General features: G+C 38.6%; 1 long non-coding RNA gene across 2 annotated transcripts in view; it reads left to right on the top strand.

Moving 5' to 3' along the window:
* LOC107838508 (uncharacterized) overlaps positions 1 to 5,294 on the top strand; it is a 59,710-nt gene extending 54,416 nt beyond the window's left edge. Inside the window, exons 3-4 of one of the 2 annotated variants that reach the window (XR_001664587.1) lie at positions 4,728 to 5,181; positions 5,274 to 5,294. This is a non-coding gene — a long non-coding RNA (uncharacterized LOC107838508). Of the gene's footprint in view, positions 1 to 4,727; positions 5,220 to 5,273 lie in introns of those variants that run through there. The other variant, XR_001664586.1, reaches the window with a different exon arrangement.
* The last annotated feature ends 13,759 nt before the right edge of the window (positions 5,295 to 19,053 follow it).

Raw genomic sequence — 19,053 nt, 5'->3', positions numbered from 1 at the left:
TTATTTATTTATTTATTTATTTATTTATTTATTTAATTGGCGAATAAATAAAACAGAAACGTAAGAACGCAGAGGATGCTCATTGCTCTTTGTCTCTTGTCATGGTGGCAGAAGTTGCAGCAGGAGGGGGGATGAGAACAGTCACCTCCTTCTGCTTGGTTACTTCTTGCTTATTGTTCCTTGGCCAGTGTTCATAGTTGAGCATTGTTTACCGTTAATGTATGGCAGGAGACCTCTGCGGATTGTGGCACAGAGATGAAAGCAAAACAGAATAAAGAAGATTTTGAATTGTTACTGGTTAAATTTATTTCAGCTCTAAGTATTTAATATCTAGGTGTTTTTATGGGAATGTGGATCTTTCAGATCAATTTGAGAAGCAATTTTGACAGGTGCACTTTATTTTATTGTGTCACGTAGCACAGGGTACTGGTCTTGGTCTTGACTTGGTCTCGGGTTCGGTGGTTTTGACTACAACACTGCTCCGTTGCTCCTTGGTTGCATGTCCTCCCCTGCCCATCCTTTCAGTTGGATTTCTTTCAAAATAAAAGCCACTAGTAGCAAAGAAGTGAAGTTCATGCTATGTTAGGAGACAAGATGTTTCCATCCCTGAAATTATGATTCATAGAATCACATAGTCTAAACTATGTTACAGAGAGAAAACACAATAAAAACATGCTTTATCTGTGGCATTGTTCATTAAAATGGCACATTTCTGATGTTCTAAAATTAAATACGATCGATTAAATACGATCTTAATGATATTAGCAATTAGATAATGCATTCAGCAAGTACTTTTACTTTTAGTACTTAAGTATTTTTAAAAGCCAGTACTTTTTTACTTTTGCTTAAGTAAAATGTTAATGTGGTACTTTTACTTTTACTTGAGTACATTTTTGTCTGTGTATTTGTACATTTACTTAAGTAAATTTTTTGAGTACTTTCTCCACCACTGGTCATTAACCTAGACAAAATTGTCTTCGTTATGACAACTTGTCATTAATCAAGAAATCATGATTGACAAAAATTTGTCATAAAAGTTTTACCGATTAAACTTTAAAAATTAGCTTTATGTAGTAATATTATATAGCTCTGCCATGTTGCTTAGTCTTAATTTTCTTAATTTAATCGATCCTACAGTTTTACAGCAAGATGTCTACAAAGCACTTATGAACTTTGCATTTGAAACATTATTTTTAACCCTCTGATGCGTAACTGGGTCCTTTTTGACCCGGTGAGGTCATCTTTTTGCAATCAGAAAGAGCGGATTCTTCTTCGTGCTGTCGAGAAAAGTCAAGCTCAGCCCACTTCCCCATGCTGGAGATTTTAGTTTAATAATAACAATAAATAAAGTTATCTTTAAAACTGATTACACAGGTGACATCAAGACCCAACAGTATAGTCAGACGGTAATAAAATTAATCTGGTTGTGTGTGTTGTTATTGTGTCCTGCAAACTTTGCTTTAATTCTATTCTTTCTATTTAATCATAAAAAAACATAATCAGACAGAAAGAGAGTCATGGAACAGGAAGAGCAGGTTTCCTGAAGAAAGAGGAAGTTTCCAGCCTGCAGTGATTAAAAATAGTTCAGATTGCTCATTTTGAGCATTAAAGGTTTAAAGAATAAAATCTAAACATTTTGAGTAATTGGATAAAACCCAGAGTAAAATACTTAATAATGATAACTTATGATTAAACCAATAATTAATATTGGTTTAACCAGTGGTTGATGTTGGTTTCATTATAAGAATATTTACACTTACTCTTAAACTTATGGAAGTACTTACAGGTGAAACAAGTAACTGTAACATGGTATCAAATAATTAGAATAATGGATTATTCTTGGTTTCTTTTCAGAAATGTCTGTAATAACTTACATCATGATTATAATAAGAGTAACTAATAAGTAATGGTTATTATAAAATTATAAATGAATGCTAAATCAGAGAAACTAAAAGGTTATAAATGTGATTTTGACATTGAACTTGAAATGGTGTAAAGTGTGTAACTGTAACTTTAGGTCACTGATGTTGTGTTGGAGGTAGATGGTAGGTGATAGGTCAGGGGAAAAGAGGAACCGAAAGGAGAGCAGAGATGACCAAGGCATTAGGTCATTAGAACAGACATCATGTCTCCAAGATGGTGATGGATATGAGATCTTTCCAGGTACACGCAGAAAACAGAGCAAAGGCCTGAGAAATAACAGTAATCTTGCATATTGATTTAATGATGATTAAAGAAGAGAAATAGAAAATACATATATATGTAATGGTTGGAATGTCTGTACTGTCTGTAATGTATAAATGAAATATATGTTCTGTATTCTCAATTTGTAGTAACAGTAACAACTTGATTGTTGTATGTTGATTATTGATTATTAGAAATGGTAACAACTTGAGTTACAGACTAGATAAGTGATGGAGAATCATACTGAGAGTATAAGTTGATAAAATGACAAGTTGATTATGTTTTGTAATGAATTACAGAAATGAGATGACTGGAGATTTGAGATCGTGAGAAATAAAGCAGACTGTGTCGCAATCAGTACACTAAGCTAGGCGGGGGTGCTGGAACAACTCAAAAAAGGGAAGTAAGTTACAAGAAATGGCCAGATGACCAGTAGAAAAAGGGAAGTACCGAAAAGAGTTGCTGCAATGAGTCACGAAGGAGATGGTGATTGGGAAAGATTGGGACTTTCCACACACTCATGGGGACGAGTCAGAAGTGAGACTTACCGTAGGTTAAGATTGATTTGAATTTGAATTTGTTGTATTATTATACATTTGTAATCTCTGAAAGTGAACCTGCTTGTCATTTACCCCTGCTAAAGCTTGCTTAATAAATTACATACTAAAAATATCAATGAAACTTGCGGACAGTGAGATTAATTGAGTCGTTTGATCATTGTAGTTTCTCCTGATTTCAGTAAAATTAGCATACATGATTCTAGAGATGTGGTGGCTTTGTACTTTCCTTTGGTGAGTGTTAAAATAATGACCCTGGGACTTAAGTCTAAGTCACTAAATCCAATCTAGCCGTTACCAAGTGCCGTTATTCTTCGGAAAAGAGCTACCGTTAACAGGAGTGGTTGTTGAAGCTATGCAGCTGTGAGGGCTACTCAGCTGACTGTTTCTCAACTGAAAAGGGTCATAACTTCTGGAATTGTAGGTAATTAGAGCTAGACAAGTCTTTTCCGCCGCCAGTTTGAATAGAATATCTCCTGTAAGTCGATTCTGGGGTAAAACCCGGGTTTCAGGGATTTTCCGGACCTGTTAGATAGAGAACTGGTCAGTAGTCAGTCGGAGGTGAGATGAAGGCGGGGCTGACTATTGCGTAATAACAAACAGTGCTTTCAGAGGGGAAATAACGAGGGGAATCCCAAACAGCTGACACGGCGCAACCCAAATCCAGCGGACATTGGAGATGATATGTGGAAGCAACATTAATATTTATTCAACATTTCGTGCAAAGAATATAGAAATGACGAGGAGAGAAGTTGGAGCTAAATTGCTACCGCAATTGATAAACCCGGTAACTTTTCAGCTGTTCTTCGTTAACGTGACATAAACAGGTTACAGTGATTTTCATTCAGTCAGGACTTTACGCTGACTCTAGCCACATGCATCACAGGTAGATTCTAGTAATGTTGTGTTCTGTGTTTTCTGTGTAGTTATTTTTGAGGTTTTCTGTGTTTAGCCCTGCCCCTGTCCTGTCTTCCCTGTTGATTGCTTCCCAGGTGTGTCTCATTCCCTGATTACCCTCCCTGTGTATTTAAGTCCACCTGTTGTCTTTGTCTCTTGTCGGATCCTCGTCATACATCGTCTAGTCTTGTCAATGATAGTTCGTGTGCCGGTGTTACGTCAACACCGGCACAGTTGAACTGTTAAGTCCTGTGTCGGCATCAGCTCTCGTGTGCAGTCTTCTCCTGATCAGTCGCTACCAGTGTTAGCTTTATCTCCGCTCACTGTGCTGCCTGTTTTCTTGGACTTTTGAGTTGCTTCCATTAAATTCATCCTTCATCTTTCAACCTGGGTTCTCTGCATTCATTCTCACCACCATACACCGCTACATCATGACAAGTAAAGTATTAATTAAAATTACAATTACAAGTCCTTTAAAATTACAAGTCCAGTTAACTGGATCGAACCCAATTGAACCGTTATACCTAGGATTTCTGTCGGCTGATGTGTGGTCTCTCAGGTTTTGAAAATCGGCCGACAATCAGCCGACAACTCGTGTAGTGTGCGCTGGACATTACACAAAGGAAATGAGGAAGGGAGGGTCAGTGGAGAGCACCGGAGTTGATCATTTTTTTCATTCGGTGTCATCAACAGAAGGAAAAAAGGCAGGAAGAGACGATAAAGCCGATCATTAAAATGAGGTCGATAGGTTTAATTTATCGTGCGATTAATTGATTTATCATTAAGTGAAAAGATAGACTCATGTGCCTAAAACTATACACTAAATGATGCAATCTGAATAACAGTGGCAGTCTGTCTGAACTTCTGCCAAACAAATATTTGATCAGAATAATTTTGTTCAGCTTTAGTTATTATGCTACTTGTGTTAAGAAATAATTGTATTGCACTTCATAACCAGTCACGTTAACTAGACATTTGTCTGTCAATCTATCATTCTGACAGTGTGCAGAAAGGGACATTTTTGGAATAGTATTTAAATAAATGCTGAATTATGATGACACTGTTTTTTGTTTTTGTTCTTTTTTTAAGTGACCACAATGAATTGAGTCATCACCGACTATGAGAATCTCCAGAAGAGATTCACCAAGTGTGAATTCATGAAAATTCATGATGATTAACTATTGCAAGAACAGCTGTAATTTCTGAGCATTTCTGGACACCTTCAAAGAGCTGCTGCCAGAAAATGAAGACAAGAAGAAGATCTCCTGTTTTCAGAGCATTACAGGAAGGCTATAACGAAGGAGATGGCTGACACCATCAAAGCAAAAAATGTTACTGTTGAAAGAACCTATTTTCTTAAGTTAAAGAATAAGTTATTCTGTTTTAGTTTTTCAATCAGTATTTCAGAGTAACAATATACTGACCAGTTGTTAAACCCTCTGTTTGAAGAACAAGTTATTTGTTTTATTCCAATGTACAAAGGGTTTGTTCTACAGCTATGATGGTAGTGATAAGTAGTTCAGTGTGTTTCACTTCACTTGAGGTAACAGTGACACTGTTAGCATAGCATTTGACACTGTAATAACACTAAAAGACATTTTTATAACTGTTGCTACTAGTTTCACTTTACTTGAGGTAAGAGTTAATATTAATGACATCTTCATAATTTTTCCTACTTGTTTCACTTTACTTGAGGTAAGAGTTGATATCAATGACTCTGTTAGCATAGCATTTGACACTGTAATAACACTAAATAACATCTTTATAACTGTTGCTACTTGTTTCACTTTACTTGAGGTAAGAGTTAATATTAATGACACTGTAATGACACTTAAAGACATCTTCATAACTGTTATTACTTGTTTCACTTTACTTGAGGTAAAAGTTAATATTAATGACATCTTCATAACTGTTGCTACTTGTTTCACTTTACTTAAAGACACTGTAACAACACTTAATGACATTTTCATAACTGGTGCTACTTGTTCCACTTTACTTGATGTAAAAGAAATTTTTATTGACTCTTATTTAAAAAATTTGACAGTGTAATAAAGCTTAATGAAATCTTTATTGTTGGTCCTACTTGTTTCGCTTTATTTCAGGTAGTGGGAATATCAATTGCTGTTTTATTAAAGCTATTGGTAGTGTAATAACAATGAAATCATTATGACTACTATATGACATATGATTCTTGGTTAATGTCAAGTTGTCATAACAAAGACATTTTGAATAATGTCAACTTTGTATTAAAAGTGTCATGATTCACCGAATGACACTCTATGACAACAGTCATAAATATTCATGAAGACTTATTCATGTTCATGACAGGTGTTATGTCATGTTTATGACAGTGTCATGTCAGTCTTATTCACACCCCTTCAAATAAAGTGTTACCCATTACGCTTAGGTATATAATAAACTTTGTCTCATATGGTTATATTTGTATTATTGATATTTAATACCTCAGATGGAGTAGCTTCTCAACGAATAAGCAATTTCCCCTTGGGGATCAATAAAGTATATTCTATTCTATTCTATTAATGTTCACATTAATAGAATAGAATACATCACAAACTAAGGACATGCTCTTTGACTTTTGGAAACCTCAATCTAGCATCACTTCTTGTACAATCATTCAGAACATAGAAGTCATAAATGACAGTGGGGAGTAATACTTGGGAACTGTTAGTGAGAACAAGACAAGCATGTGTTTGTGTTTTGAATCAAACACAAATGCCGTGTACAAGAAGGTCCTTTTTAAGAAAACTGAGTTCCTTTAAATTTTTTGTAATCTATTAATGATCCTATTTTATGAATGTTTTGTTGAAGCAGTTCTCTCTTACTGTTGTCACTTGATTTGATTTCCTTACTGTTCTCAGTGAAAATAGGCAGATGAGGCTCAAACTATGTAATTGGAGTGCAGACACTCCAATTACACAGCTACAGAAGAAGAAGGTCTATGAAAAACAACCTGACTTCTTAAGTGGATATATCATGCTTTTAAATACTTCCTGTAGCGGCCTCTCGGATTGAACAGCCAGACGCAGGGAGTTTCAAACGGGTGCAATTTAATCTCAACCTTTTTTACCACCGTGAAAACTGTAGTATAAAACAAAAGGATACAGAGCCGTTGGACATACTCAGCTCTTGTATAAAACCAACATATTCAGTTATACACAAAAATAATACGTTATGTCCTTTAACTCGTCAATATACAGTTTTGTTTATAAACCACGACATTCTACTGTTTCTTAAATAAACCTATAACATTTCTTATTATAAATCACAATTACTTATATTTATACCTCATTCTGTTTTCCAAGGGCGCCATTTTAAAGATTTTCTCCGGGTTTCTTTATAATCTAACGTTGTCTCATCTCGCAGGGTGTAACCACAGAACAAACAAAGAAGAAATCTACCGTTCTTTAAAATAAAAGCCTAAATTAACCACTAGGAGTCACTGTTGGACCAATGAACAAGGAGAATTTTCCAATTTAGCAGTTATTTACACTCCCACCAAATCCTTTTACAATGAATGAACAAAGTAATAATACATAAAGAGTAAATGAATTGAACAGGATTTTTTTGACTCTACTAAATAATGTAGACTAAATATGTTCGCATAAAATTACCATGAAATAAATAAACAGTACAAAAGTTGTTCATCTTTTCTCATCAATTTTCCAAAAGAATAACTAAATTCTGAATTGGCCTCTTAATAATTGAAGGTTTAGAAGAAGAATTTGACTTTCGTTCACTGACCTGAACTTTGGCTTCACGGACCAATCCATCACTGCCTTGAACAGTGTCAACTACTCGTCCTAGTTGCCACTGATTTCTTGGATGGTTATCGTCTTTGATAATGACAATGTCCTCCTTGAGATTGCGTTGAGCTGAGTGCCATTTCTGTCTCATGGAAATGTTCATCAAATATTCCTTTTTCCAGCGACTCCAGAATTGTTCAATGAGATACTGCACTCTCCTCCACCTCTGTGGCATATAGGTCCTCTTTGACAAACACTCCAGGGGGAGGGACAGCAACCTTAGATTTCATCATAATGAGATGGTTTGGTGTTATGGGCTCAAATGCTTGAGGATCATTGATTCCATCCACTGTTAATGGGCGGCTATTGATAATAGCCATGGCCTCATATAACAATGTCCTGAGGGATGCGTCATCAAGTCGGCCTGAGCACTGTGCGAAGGTAGCATTCAATACATTTCTGATGGTTCTGATTTGTCTTTCCCATACACCACCTGCATGACTGGCAGAGGGGGAATTGAAAACAAATTCACACTGTTTATCAGCCAAGAAAACGTCTAGTAACTTAGTGTCACATCGTTTCAGTGCTTGTGTGAACTCGTTCCTGGCACCAACAAAATTAATGCCTTGATCACAGTGCAGTTGGCTTACAACTCCTCTAATGCTAATAAAGCATCTCAGTGCATTTATGAATGAGTCAGATGACAAATCTTCAAGCATTTCGATATGGACAGCTCTAGAGTAGAGACATGTGAAAATTAAGTCATGTCTTTTGTACTCTTTGCGGGCTTTCTTCACAATGAAAGGGCCAAAACAGTCCATGCCACTATATGTGAAGGGTGCAGAGGATTCAACACATTCTTTAGGAAGGTCAGCCATTCTCTGCTTTTCCGTCAGCCACCTAAGTTTTCTGCAAAACACACAATCGCGTATCAGCTTGGCTACCAACTTGCTCCCACCAATGACCCAGAATCCATTGATCCTAAGCTCCATTTGTGTCTGGCCTCAACTCTGATGGCATGTCTTAGCATGGTAGTGTTACACAATCAGCTTAGTAATATGACTGTTGTTGGGTAGTATTACTGGGCAGTCATCAACAGAGAGATGACTGCTTCAATCTCCCTCCCATGTGGAGAAGCCCTTCACACCAGATAGGATCAAGACTAAAAAGGATGCTGGTGTTTGGAATGTCTTTTTCACCTTCTAGTATCTTTAACTCATTTAGGAAGGTTTGTTGTTAAACAATCTTAATCACAGTTTCAGCTGCTCTTTGTACTTCTTCAACAGTCATATTTTCGCTATGTTGTTGCTTTGAGCCTAGTCTCTTGATTCTTGCAATCACCTTCAGAAGTGTTGTCCAAGAGGAAAACCGATTCAGGCGTTCGAGGATGTCATTACTGCTTTTGACTTCATTTACAAGCACCTGAATTGTCTTTACTTCGGGATCACAGACAAGCAATTCTGTGAATGAATATCTGAAGCACATAGACTGCTGGATTTTCTGAGGTTTCAACATACTGCCACTGATTAGGATCACTGTTATCTCTAATCAGTTGAACACGGTTGGCAACAAATATGTGGAACCTGCGAGCATCATTATTGATGTTCCCTAGTACAACTCGTGAGTCAGTCCAGAAAAATTCTTGATCTATCTTCATATCAAGTTCACATCTTAGCATAACACTGACTTTTGTAGAAACCACTGCTGCTGCAAGTTCTAATCTTGGGATACTTGTGATCTTTGAAGGACCAACTCTTGCCTTTGCTATCACAAGACTGCAGTGGATTTCACCCTTGTCATTTATGTACCTCAGGTAAGAACATGCACCATATCCTACACAACTGGCGTCTGAAAAATGGTGCAGCTCTACTCGGACAACATTGTGGAAGTCAGCGGGATGATAACATCTCGGAATTGAGATCTCTTTCAGTCTCTGTAGATCATTTATCCATTTCTCCCACCGTGGCTTTATATCTTCTGGGAGAGGATCGTCCCACCATTCAACTATTGAATGCCAAGTGCACGCTCCGATGAGGCTGGATCCAAACCATGGGGCTCGATGGCTGCTGCTACTTCTGAAGGACCCAAGCAGGCGAGAGCAGCTTCCTTCTTTGAATTGAATTTGTGAAGCCGTAAGCCTCTCTTTTTACACAACTCTTGTGACTCAATGATCAGTTTCTTGGCTTCCTCTTCTGATGGGACACTAACTAAGCCATCATCCACATAAAGGTTTTTCTCAATAAATGTGGCTGCTTGAGGATAGTTAGTCTTGTGCTGCTATGCTAGATGCTTTAGCCCAAAATTGGCACATCCTGGAGATGAAGCAGCTCCAAAGAGATGAACTGCCATCCTGTACTCATGTGGTTCTTTCTCCAAATCTCCTCTTTTCCACCAGAGGAATTTAAGATAATTTCTGGATTCAGGAGTGACAGAAAATTGGTAAAACATTCTTTCTATGTCACAAATTATTGCTATCGTCTTTTTCCTGAAGCGACATAGCACTCCTAACAAAGGATTGATTAAATCAGGCCCAGTAAGCAGTGTGTCATTAAGCGAAACACCATAGAATTTGGCTGGACAGTCAAAAATAACTCTCAGCTTATCTGGCTTCCTGGGATGGTAGATGCCATGATGTGGAAGGTACCACTCTGTTTCTCCCTCAAATATTGAAGGGGCAGGCTCTGCATCACCTTTATTTATGGTTTCTTCCATGAATGTTTTGTATTGTTTGTAATATTGTTTGTTGGCCTTTAATTTCCTCTTAAGACACTGCAGGCAAGCTTGGGCTAGTCTAGACTAGTCTAGACCTTTAAAATGTCAGTCGTCGATGGGATTGCTAGCTCCTTTACTGTGAGCCGATGCACAAAGCTTTGACTTCCTTGTCTGCCTAGGTGGGGGTTTGATGAGCCTATTATACTCTATCCTAGTTCTGATCTTTGTGCAAAGGGTTGGTTTTTGTCACCTGTTATGTGGAGCTAGGGCAGCTAGACAGTCGTATCCAATGAGAAGCCCTACATCACAGTCTTGAACGGGTGGTAACTTATCTGTCAAGCTTTTGAGATGAGGCCACATCAATGCAGTTTCTTTTGTTGGGATATAAGACTTGTCTATTGGGATGAAGTCTCTGCTGTAAGCTTGGTTGGATGTAACTCTCTGAGTTAAGTCCTCAAACTTGTAGACCATGAACACTCTTGCTGGAAATAATTGTGTCGACAGCAGTCATAGCACTGAGTTTCAACTTTGTTGGATGGAAATCCACATTCAGTCTGTCAATGACATCTTCTAACACAAATGTTGAGTCACTCTGTGTGTCCAGCATTGCATATGTTAGTACTTCTTTGTGTGGCTCTTGTAATGAAGACACAAGTACTGGTACAATACTGGTGGTGGCAGAAGCATGCTGTGTTGATGTATGCGACACGACTCTGTGTGTTTCTTTACTAGCATGTTCTTCTGCGGAAGTGGAGCTATTTGTTGTTGTCTCCACAGGTCTTTCCTTCTTCTCTTCATGTAAGCAGGTTGGATGACGACGTCTGCATATTTTGCATGTGTGTCGTCTCTTACAATCCTTTGTCATATGACCTTTTCTCAAGCACCCAAAGCAGAGCCGATTTTCATGTATGAATGTCCTTTTGTCTTCAACACCTTTTGATGTGAAAGTAGGACACCCGGTGATGCCATGGGCTTCACTTTTACAAACATAGCAAGGTGATTTTGGTTTACAGCTATTTGTATCCTGTGTCCCATGACTGGAACCTTTTTGTAGTGCATTTGTGTTGAAAGTTTTGGCTCTTTTTGGGGTTCTGTCATCTGGAAACTTGAAATTTCCCCCCAACAGGGGTGAGGCGATGGGATTACAGGCTATTTTTGCCTGTTTGCTCAAAATCTCTGTGAAGCATTTAAAATCTGGATAATCACCTGATCCATCAAGTTCCTCTACAACTCTTTGACTCCACTTGTGAACAATCCATTCAGGCAATTTTTTGAGCAATTTATGGTTCTCTTTACAGTCATTGAGTCCCTATCCTCAAGCAATGTGGAATTGCTTCTTTGCAGCCTTGGAGGAAGTCAGAAAACTAATGTAGCGCAAGTGAGTCATTTGCGTTGACCTTTGTCCATCTTGCAAGCTTGTCGTGGAAGGCTTTCTGTATAATAAACACGTTTCCATATCTGTCTTGTAAGACTTTCCATGCTTCGATGTATGCACTTTTTGAGTCTCGATAAAAGAAACCTTGGTAACACTTTATTTGAAGGGGGTTGAATAAGACTGTCATGACACTTTCATAAACATGACATAACACATGTCATGAACATGAATAAGTCTCCATGAATATTTATGACTTTTATCATAAAGCGTCATTTGGTAAATTATGACACTTTTAATACAAAGTTGACATTATTCAAAATGTCTTTGTTATGACAAGTTGACATTAACTAAGAAATCATTACTGTTTAAACTTTACCTTTAATAACATAAAGTTACCTAATTTTTAAAGTGCAATCAGTAATACTTTTATAACAAATTTATGTCAGTAATGATTTCTTGGTTAATGTCAACTTGTCATAACAAAGACATTTTAAATAATGTCAACTTTGTATTAAAAGTGTCATAATTTACCGAATGACGCTTTATGACAACAGTCACAAATATTCATGAAGGCTTATTCATGTTCATGACAGGTGTTATGACAGTGTCATGTCAGTCTTATTCAACCCCCTTCAAATAAAGTGTTACCAAAACCTTCAACAGCTTTGCATGCTTCTCCAGCAAGATAATTTCTGAGATAAAACATGTTCTCACTTGCTGGGATGGGCTTTCTGTCAATAAAAGTCATAGATGACATCTTCCAATCAGTAAACCTCTAAGGATCTCCACTAAATACTGTGGGTTCAGGGACTGGCAAGCGACTCATACTTGAGCTGGCGAATGCTTCAGCTAGATTGGATGTTTCTAGATTTATTGTCACCTCAGGAGATGATTGGTAAGGTTGGAACGATGCAGCATCTGGATTTAAGCAGGGTTTATCTCTAGAGAAGACAGGATTAGTTCTGTAATTAATATCTTCAATTTCTTCAACATTGTTTTCACAGTGTTCAAATTCCTCATATGCTCTAACACGAGCTGCCGCTACAGCTATTTCCTTTTCTTCTTTTAACCGCTGCAGTTTTGCTCTTTCTTGTTCCAGCTGTTGTTGCATTTCCACTTCCTTTTGCGTCATTTCTGACAGCATTTTTGATTGCTCCACTTTAGCAGCAAGCTCTGCTTGTGCATCTGCCTTGCTGTTATTAGTACTAGATGAACTGGAATGCCTGCTTGAACTCTCTGATGACTTTGATGAGTTTATGGTATCAGTTTGAGTGTGACCAAAGATAGATCCATGTTCATCTTTGTTTAATGTTTCTCTTACTCTTTCTTTCTCAAGATGACTATTATAATATTTATCAATAGTCTCTATACGATTGTTTATAGGTCACAGATTTCTTTTGTGATTGTAACACAGGCTTCCATCTTTTTGACAATCTCTGCTGTGGTGTTACTGTTACGTATAATGGGTTTGTACTGCAGTCTTACAGCATCATACTTTGCTTGAATGCTTTCCTGTAAATCACTGAGTTCTTCTAATGTACAGAGGGCCTTTAGTGTTTTCCTAGTTTCTCTTGCTACCCACTTCCAAGAATCATAAACTTTGTGGAACGCTTTCTCACGTTTTTTGTTCTCTTGGATGTGCATCTTCTGGCCTTTTTCTGTTAATTTTCTTTCTCTGGAACTAAACAGCATGTCAACAGAATTTTCTGTTTTCTCTGTTGGAAGTGACATTTTATTTGCTTTCTGTCTGCTTTGGGTTCACAGAAGACTTTTTTAACTATCCCTTGACACTATGCCAATTCAGTTGTGCTGTGAGCTTGTTCTTGTGATTGTCCATTTTAACTTTATGCTTTATCTTGCCTGTGTGAGATCATTGGTGCGAGAGGAGACAGTTTCGTTCCAGATGGGATGGTGTCAGCTTCACTGCAGAAAGATCTGGTCTCTTGCATTGAGTTTTCACTGTAGCGGCCTCTCAGATTGAACAGCCAGACGCAGGGAGTTTCAAATGGGTGCAATTTAATCTCAACCTTTCTTTCCATTGACACTGTGAAAACTGTAGTATAAAACAAAAGGATACAGAACCATTGGACATACTCAGCTCTTGTATAAAATCAACATATCAATATTCAGTTATACACAAAAAGAATACGTTATGTCCTTTAACTCGTCAATATACAGTTTTGTTTATAAACCACAACATTCTACTGTTTCTTAAATAAACCTATAATATTTCTTATTACAAATCACAATTATTTATATTTATACCTCCTTCTGCTTTCCAAGGGCGCTATTTTAAAGATTTTTTCCGGGTTTCTTTATAACAGTGGTTCTTAACCTTTTTTGAGGTACCGAACCCCCCAGTTTCATATGCGCCTTCACCGAACCCTTCTTATCCCCACCCCGCCGACACACAAAATACTTTGTGGTATTCTGATTTAGTAATGTAATTGTATTAGCTGCGTTACCACCCCCACGGCACTAGAGGCAGTAGCAACCCCCAAAAGATGCGACTAAGGAGCAGATTTAGACTATAGAATTTGGTAAAAACGGTGAGTCTTGCTGAAGCAATTAAAGACACAAGTTCAAATCCATGCTGAGAGTGGAACTCCTTCAATCAGTGCTCCTCCGCAGCTCTGATTGGCTAAGCAATGTAACGTGATCCTCTGCCTCAAGTGATGGCAAAGCGGGGCGCGTCATCACGACTTTACACAAGTGTGTCTTATCTCTTATCTCTGCGGCAGAGGCTCCGCCGAACCCCTGAGACCGACTCACCGAACCCCTGGGGTTCGATCGAACCCAGGTTAAGAACCACTGCTTTATAATTTAACGTTGTCTCATCTCGCAGGGAGTTGCTAGGTAACCACAGGACAAACAAAGAAGACATCTACTGTTCTTTAAAATAAAAGCCTAAATTAACCACTAGGAGTCACTGTTGAACTAATGAACAAGGAGAATTTTCCAATTTAGCAGTTATTTACACTTCCTTTTCACATGTAAATCTTTCACTTATGGCCTATATAAAGTAGAACTTGGATGCTTTGGTCTGAATTCTTGGTTGTTGTAGCTGCACAGTCCACTGGTTTACCTCTGTTCTGAGGTGCATTTCAGAGTTTTGCATTTTTTTGAATGTGAATGAGACATTTCATGCCCTTTGAAATATTCATCCAACCTTCCATGTTGGAGCCAGAGTCTGACCCAGAGCAGGAGAATGAAGACAACCAATCTGCAGAACCACACATTCAAATGAATGCATTGCCATGGTAATTACTGTATTAACAGTACCAACTACCTACAATATGTAGAGTAGGCTAACTATAGTGTCCATGCATGTCAGATACCTAACAGACCTCTAAGGTGTAAAGAGAGCAGTTGAGTTCATACGAAGCATACAAAGAGGCAGCTAAACGCTAGAACACAGCACTAACAGAAGCAGAAGGCTTAATGCTGCTATCAACCCAATACCGGAACGTGATTATCAACACACTAAATTTATGTCAAAAATTAGCTTTGCTGTCATTTTAGTGTTATTAGAAGTTTACTGCTTGTTTTAGTAGATAGAAGGAACTGAGGCCTCAAAGTCTTTTGGAAAATCCCTCTTGATATTGGTGGAGGTTGCTGAAGCAATCGTCCTTGAGTGATCCATGCAAATGGATTTTCCATGCAGATCTGGGTACATTCCCCCCAAAAAATCTAATTTGACCAGACACTTTGAAGAGGCTCTGATGACGGGGTGGCGATGTAAGGAATCCTGTGTGTTGATACACACTAAAACCGAACATATTGACTTGTTTACTTGTAACTTCTGTATAATTAGACTTGGACTACAAAATTGCAAGGAAAAACAAATGCAGATTCACAAAACTGGTTAGCCAGAAGTCATGACCTTGGTTAGCAGTTCCACAGCAAATGTGGTGACGTTATAATGTTATAGTAAATGGAGGAAAATTAACAGACTCAAAAATTTAACCCAAAATTAATATAAAGATATCTACAGAGCACCGGAGAGAGTAAGTTTAAATTTTTTAACTCCTAGACACTCAAAGTACACAAAAATGTTTTTAAGGGTTAAAAAAGTGCATAATATGTCCCCTTTAATGCCTGTTATAAGGTAGGGGTCATGCTAAGGAGTTTCCTCCTTAGCATAGTCCGGAAGGCTTTTTTTTTTTTTTTTACATTTTTAACTGAGTGTTATTTTTAAGAGTTGTATACATGGTCAGTCTAATGGATGGAAATGTTGGCGAGTCCCTGAAAGAGTTCAGTTTGATTTAATCTGTTTTATCTTCCTTCATGAGGAATAACTTAGAAACTGAAGGAAGACGACAATCTATAGTCTTTTAAGGTAATCTATGTTACAGCTGGTCTGTATGTGTGCGCGCGCGTGTGTGTGTGTGTGCGTGTGCGTGTGCGTGTGTGTGTGTGTGTGTGTGTGTGTGTGTGTATGCATGTGTGTGTACATCCTCCTCCCTCTGATAACAATAAAAGCTCTGTGGAGGGTATGCACCACTACAACCCTTGATAGAGATACAGAGAGAGAGGGAGTGGGGATAGAGATCAGGGGAAAAAAAGAGGTCTGATTTGTGGAGTGTGCCTCACACCCTCCTCTGGGTGCCCCCTTTCCTTTGGGTGCCCCTCTCCTCTCTCTCTCTTTTCTCTCATTCCTTTCTTCTTTGCCACTCTGATGTAATCCAAAGGCCTCCACAGGAGCAGCTGCACAGCGAACCAGTCTTCCCTCCTTCCCTCTCCCTTTCTCTAAGTCTCTTTCTCTCTTTTCTTTGCACTTTCAGAGGCATGTGAGGCGAGGCGAGGGAGAGGAGGGTGCTCAGACACAATTGGGGTCTTTTTCTGTCCTGAAAAAAGGGGACTATCGCCTCACATCTCCTTCTGTCGCCCCTCTACTGTACTATATTGAAGGTGGGTGGATGGGTAAATGCAGAAGCACAGTGTCTTGATGTGCTCAAAGGCAAACTTAATGAGGCTGTATACATAAATACTCAGCCAGACTGCAAATTTCTGTGCAGACCTACTGGTTTTATGTATCATATTTAATAGGGATGGAACGAAGCATCCATTTTACTTAAATTTCTCTTGAAATACAGTTTTATTGGCCATAAAATTAAGGATAAACAGCCCAGAAGAGAAAATAATCTTTAAGCTATGCATAATGCAGTGTTTTATGAGATATTGGCATCTGTGTAGAAGTGAGAAGTGTAAAATTCTTTGTCATGGGAAAACATTTTTAAAATTATTATAGCAGCCCCTACAGGTTGTAATGTGCATTGCACCTCATGTTTCAAAGCAGCTGCATACTGAGACGGCTTTTTTAGTTTGACTTCCAAAAATTCCACCAGATACCTACTGATCGGGTTTGACGCTTCTGAAGCTGAGACTTTTCTATAGATCTGAAGTTAGTCCTTAACACAGCCAATGACTGTACACTACTTAGAAATTATTTGTATGACAACTACTCTCTTAAGAATTCAGATAAGATTCTTTAATCTTTTAAGCATGTCAAAGAATACTCTAAGTATTAAGAAAAAAAATGTACAGCAGATTTGATGGTAAAGATAATGTGATGTGTATGGAAGGAAATCATGCAGATGCATTTAAAAGGCCATTTAAGAGTGGTCATAATAGAACACTTTTACTATATTCTGGAACTCCAAAAATCATGATAAATCATAAAGATTACAGTGTTCATAATGAAAGTTCCATGAATGCACAAATATTGGGTATATATTCCTCGCTTCTCAGATAATAAGGTTCTTTGCTTAAACCTTTGTTTAGTACATGTATAATGACTATATACAGATTAGCATCAGATACAATAGTTAATACATCTTGTACTGTAGCTTTTCTCTATGAGTTATGGTGGGATGAAACTGGAGATGGACAGACAGGTTGAGGTTTCACCTGGCTGTTATGAGCTTCCTCCAGAGAGTGGCTGGACTCAGCCATAGAGATGGAGTGGGCAGTTCTGTTAGCCTGGGAAGCTCAAAGTAGAGCTGCTGCTTCTCTGTTTCAAAAGGAGTCAGCTGAGGAGTTCTAAGCATCTGATCAGGATTCCCCCTGAAGGGCTCCATGTGGAGGGTTTCCAGAAACCTCCACATGGGAGGAGTTCAGTCTGATCTGGGATCCCACAGCATGAGTAAGAGGATGTCCCTGGTTAGAAGGATGTGCAAGTTGCTTTGACTTGTTGCCTCAGTGACCCAGTCTCAGATAAGCAGAAGACAATGAATGAATGGGTGAGTGACCCTCTAGTTCTAAAACACCCAGAGATATACATTGAGTGTTTAATAGTATATCTCAGAGTGAGTCGGGATTGATAGTTTTATCACCCAACTCAGTTATTCTAACTGCAGTTCATCCATCCATTGTCTGTACCTGCTTTTCCCTGTAGAGTTAGTGGGGTACAGATGCATGTCTCAAGTAGTGGGTTAACCCTGGAAATGTCTCCAGGGTACATTGCAGAGTAACAAAGAGACACAAAGGATAAACAACCATGTACACACACTCCAGCTTCCTCTCACACAGATCAGTGAGAGGAAGCTGAAGTACCAACACAGAGACCCAGAATGCACATGGAGAACACACACACTCCAAGCAGAGAGACCCCAGGCTGGCGATTCAAACCCAGGACCTTTTGCCACAAGGCAGTCTTGCTAACAAATGTACCACTATGCAGCCCTGGGAGGTTAGATTAAAAATGGTAACTGCAAGATTATAAATTAGGAAATCAGTCATGTCTAAAATTAACAATTTTAGTTGATTCTGAATTTGATAAAGAGGCGACTCCCTTATCTCTTCCTGTTTTTGTACAGTAATGATAAAGAAAAAGATGCTAACACTAAATACAGAAGTCAACTAGCCATACATTGGAAACAGATATGCAATTTACTTTGACATATTTAAAGTAAAGATTAATACAATCCTGTTGGTCATCCAAAAAACAAGTGAACAGAAGGGATGGGAAAAGGTAAGTTGCCAGACAATCAAGGATCAAGCTCCCTGCTAATTTGGCATAGCTTATAAAGAATGTACGTGTGTGTGTGTGTGTGTGTGTGTGTGTGTGTGTGTGTGTGTGCGCACACACATGAGGGTATCCTCATGTGTGTGCACATGAGGGTACCCTCATGTACCCTCATGTGTGCATGAGGGTACATATGCCCCTGCATATGTGTTTGTCTAGGTTACCATCCAAGCCCAGGGCTCCCAGCCAAACTAGTAACTTCCACAGCCAGGATCAGTGCAGGGTGGCACACTTCACAGACAACATGGCACTGTAGCCAGTGAATGTGTGTGTGCGGGAGGGTACAGCTCCATGGGTGGGCTGGCCTGTTCAGCTGCCTCTTTGGCACCATGGGCGTCTGGGCAGCAGCATTTCAACCAAACAAACGCAATACTAATGAAGAGCTTTTGACTTGTGCCACTAAACACTTGAACTAGTTGAGGCTTATTGTGTAGAAAGCCATGCAGCTTTGATTGGTGTGCTTTATTGTTCTGTGGCTGCAGTAAAAGTCTTGGCCATAAACCCAACATGTACAAAAAGTGTAATTTCAGGAGAGCA

This window comes from Poecilia formosa, unplaced genomic scaffold (assembly GCF_000485575.1).
Source record: "Poecilia formosa unplaced genomic scaffold, Poecilia_formosa-5.1.2 Scaffold267, whole genome shotgun sequence".
NCBI classification, from domain to species: Eukaryota; Metazoa; Chordata; class Actinopteri; order Cyprinodontiformes; family Poeciliidae; genus Poecilia; species Poecilia formosa.
Note: the sequence above shows the minus strand (reverse complement) of the source record. Positions and strands in the feature narration are given on the sequence as shown.